The sequence below is a fragment of the Nomascus leucogenys genome, chromosome 5 (assembly GCF_006542625.1).
Source record: "Nomascus leucogenys isolate Asia chromosome 5, Asia_NLE_v1, whole genome shotgun sequence".
In the NCBI taxonomy this organism is placed as follows: Eukaryota; Metazoa; Chordata; class Mammalia; order Primates; family Hylobatidae; genus Nomascus; species Nomascus leucogenys.
Genome location: NC_044385.1, coordinates 56,935,085 through 56,939,060, shown reverse-complemented (window position 1 = coordinate 56,939,060; position 3,976 = coordinate 56,935,085). Strand labels below are relative to the sequence as shown.

The window sequence follows — 3,976 nt, the reverse complement described above, 5'->3', positions numbered from 1 at the left end:
CTGACACATGGCCCCAAAAATAGTTGGTCTTTTTGCTTTGACTATGCTGTGTTTTCACCAACAGCAACCAGGGGAGCGTCTTTGTGCAATGAGGAATTGTTAGTGGGAAGAAAGGACTGCTGACAAACCCTGCCCAGAGAAGCAGAAAAGGCTTTCTGGAATCCAGAAGGAGAGATGAAAATCCCCCATGTTAGTCACAGTTCACACGCAGCTAATTAGTGAGGCTTGAATCTCTGGGGAGGAGCTGATAAAAATTATCGTAAAGCCACTGAGAGATTTGATGTCGTTTCGGAGCAAGGAAATCGTGGAGTAAGTCCATTAAGTTTTAAAATTGGAAGAAATCCAGAAAATGTATCTCTTACCCCTTCTCACTCAAAACTCAAGAAGAAAATAAAAAATTGGTTTTCCTTAAAGGGTCATTACGCAAAGGAGTTAGTTTGGGCAAAATGAGCAGCAGGGTTTGTTTTTTTCTTTTTCTGAATTCCAAGACTAAACACCATCCACAGAAGATTATATCTTCTTGGCTTTTCTATACAGGAAATTGGTTCTGTCCTCAGTCCTTACCCAGCCCGGATGATTCCTATCTGGTAATGGGGACACCCTGGGCAGGTGCAGTCTGGGGTCTGGGGGCTGATCTGACTTGGCCTCACCCTTGTGTGAACTTGAACAAATCACTGAAATCTCTCCAGGCCTTGACACTGCCATCTGCAGTGGGTAGAATCCTCTCCCAGAGTGGTAAGAGGATGAATCAAGATGACACATGGTCAGGCCCTCCATAACCACAGTGTGCTGTGACTTCCCATTCAGTTACTACTCCTTCCAATTAGGGGCATGTTTTCCTGAAGGTCTAGGGTTTGCTGTGTGACACTTTGGCTCCCTTCTGTTAATATGATGATTTGAAATAATTGCATTTAATGATTCTTTGTTTGTTTGTTCCTAAAAGGAAATAAGAGGTGAGAAGAAGGGTGAAAGGAGTTTGAAAGAAGAGTGGAAAGTCATATTTTTTGGGTTTGTATTCTGGTGGCTTTGGGCGGGACACCTAATGGTGTGGGGTTTCATTCATTCCTGGTCTCTAACATGATAATGCTAATGGTACGCACCTCATAGGACAGTGCACACAGCACAGTGCTTGGCTTATAGGAACCTATACAGACACCAGCATTATTTGTTATTACGAGGTTCCCTTGGGGCCTCAATAAAGATTTGTTGAATAAATTGATTCATTAAGTAGTAAATAAAAATAAAACAACAAAATGGAGTACATTAAGAATGAATCTCTCCCACGTATCTTCTCTGAATCCCAATAATGCACATTTGCAGGACAGCCCACAGCAGGGATGGATCTGGCTTCTCTTGTCTGGTCGCCTCAGTGTCCCCGCCCACCCTGCTCCACCCTCCCCTGACATACAGGCTGCCTGTCACATGCTCTGTGGTGCTCGGTGATTGGCAGTTCCAGCCTAGAACACTGTCCTCCCTTCAGTCATGGACTGAAAATCTGATTTTTCCAGGCTCCTTTCAAATGCCACCTCATCTGCGAAAAATTCTCAGATCATCCTGAGTCAAATGTCATTTGTAAAAATAGGCTAGAGGAACTTTATTGTTTGTTTGTTTTCTGGGCTATGATACCTCCCTGTTGACTCCCTGTTCCTCGGCAGTCCTGGGGTGCTAGGAGCCTGATACGAGCAGCAGGCTCTCCCAACACCCATGCCTGGAGAGGTCCTTTCACCTTCCCCCAGGCCATAGCCTCTTCTCTGTGTGATGCCAAGCACTGGGGGAGTCCATGGGCATCTGTTTCCTTGTGTATAGAATGAGGGTGCTGCACTAGCTGTTCTGAGACCCCTCCAGCTTCAAACCCCCATTTTTCCTCGGGCTAGATTACCCTCGCCAGTAAGTGGTGGACGTTTGTCACAATTCCAACCTCTAATCTCTAGCTCTCAAAGACACAATAGCAGAGAACAAAAATGTCTGCTCCTCTTTCTCAACACACATACAAAATGTACAACTCATTCCCCGAATACATTCCTGATTGTCCCCTAGGACTGTCTGGCATAGGGAACCCACAATGAAGTTTCCGGTTTCTAAAAGTTCTCTGGGACCTCTCAGTGGGGTCCCCAGTCTCCTAGGTTCAACATGTTCTTCAGTATGACCCTGGGACTGAAATAAAACCATTCATCCTAGAGAGAGGCTGCTAAGGACATCGGGTGAGTGACAGACAGAATGCCTGCTCTGTGTTTAGTACAAGAGTCACCATTTGTTTAATAAAAATTGTGTTCCATTCCCTGGCAGCGTCACCTACCTTTATTCTGCATAAACCACATACAGAGAGCTTTCAGTCTGTAAAGTCCTTCGTAGAGGTAGAGCACATGATTACAGTTAAGTTCATTTTTACTCCATCATTCTTCATAGGATAAAACGCCATTTTATTATACTGTGATAGCAGTTTTGATTACACAGGGCACTGAAAAGGAGAAATGATGATTGAGCTACAGATTGAAATTCAATCTAACCATTTTTTAGAGGCTCTATTATTCCAGGACTAAGTGCTGTTCTCAGGCTTTCTGCTCGACATTCTATAGCCATTGCCTCAGACTAATTATAATTCATTTCACTAATTCTAATAGTCTAATTTTATCATTCTATAATTAAGCTTCTTCTGGCAACATGATATTTAGCTGTAAAAGGAAAGCATTTCCCATTTTCAAAATTGGTTGAGTAAGACAAGGAATGGTAGTCATATTCATTTAATTCTACATTTCTTTTGAGCAATAATATTTTATTGACTCAAAGAACTGGTAGATTAGTCCAAGAAAAAGCTTTTTCAGGTATAGAATGTTTGAGGCATTTTTTTTCTAGGATGACAGCAGTAAATCAATCAATATTGATCAAATACTTTAATCACTGCTTTGCACCTAAAGACCCAAAAGGAAAATGAACAAGATTTGCTCAGAAGTATGTACTACAGCTAGTAATATTATGTATCTGAGAGGAAGAGGCTGTTAGTTCCATATACAATATCCAATATGGTTTGATAATATTGCTTATGGCAAGACATCTACCTACAGAACTAGGCTCCCTTGCAGACAGGAATGGTCACATGACAAAGACTGGCCAATGAGATGTAGGTGGATGTTGTCCGGTGGGACTTTGGCAAAAGCTTCTCATAGCAGGGGTGGACTCACACTCCCCAGTCAGCTGGAGATTTGACTTGGTACTTCTTCCTTCTTTCTTCCGAGAAAAAGAATTTGTTTACCAGAGCTGAAGCAGCCTTACAACCACCATGAGGGAAGGGCCAAGAGAATAGCAGAGACCTCCATGTTGACATTCTTTTTAAAAAAAATTTTTTTATTTCCATAAGTTTTGGGTAGAACAGGTGGTATTTGGTTACATGAGTAAGTTCTTTAGTGGTGATCTGTGAGATTTTTGGTGTACCTAACACCCAAGAAGTATATACTGAACCCAATCTGTAGTCTTTTTTCCCCCACCCTCTTCCCACCGTTTCCCCCCAAAGCCCCCAAAGTCCGTTGCAGCATTCCATGTTGACATTCTTAAACCAGGAAACCAACACCAGCCTCTGCCAAAGGCTGACCTTTTCATTTTGATTAAAAATATAAACCCCGATGTGGTCTAAGTCATTCTGATTTGGCCTTCAATTACATGCATGCATTCATTTGTTTATTTATCTCTCTTCTCTAGAATAGAATTCCACAAAGGCATCAACTTGTTCATTCATGGCTGTATCTTATGCTTTAGGAATAGTTTACTGCACATTAAATGAATGCAGCTGAACTCCTTACTGATACAATCTGCTAGCCAGTAAAAACTGAAATTTGTCATCGGGGCTTCTCTCAAGCCACACCCCACTCTCAGAAGATACTGAAAAGCCAATTTGCACATGTAAAACTCTTCATTCAAACCATGAAATCTTCATGATATCTTTTTACTTAGAAATAAAGTTTTATTAGTTATTGATGACCTC

The 3,976-nt window shown here is 41.8% G+C and overlaps 1 long non-coding RNA gene across 1 annotated transcript; it reads left to right on the top strand.

The window, feature by feature from the left end:
• Positions 1 to 223: 223 nt before the first annotated feature.
• LOC115835168 lies at positions 224 to 3,378 on the top strand. The gene is made up of 4 exons (XR_004030128.1): positions 224 to 309; positions 944 to 1,008; positions 2,104 to 2,201; positions 3,234 to 3,378. It is a non-coding gene; the product is annotated as an uncharacterized LOC115835168 (long non-coding RNA).
• Positions 3,379 to 3,976: the final 598 nt, after the last annotated feature.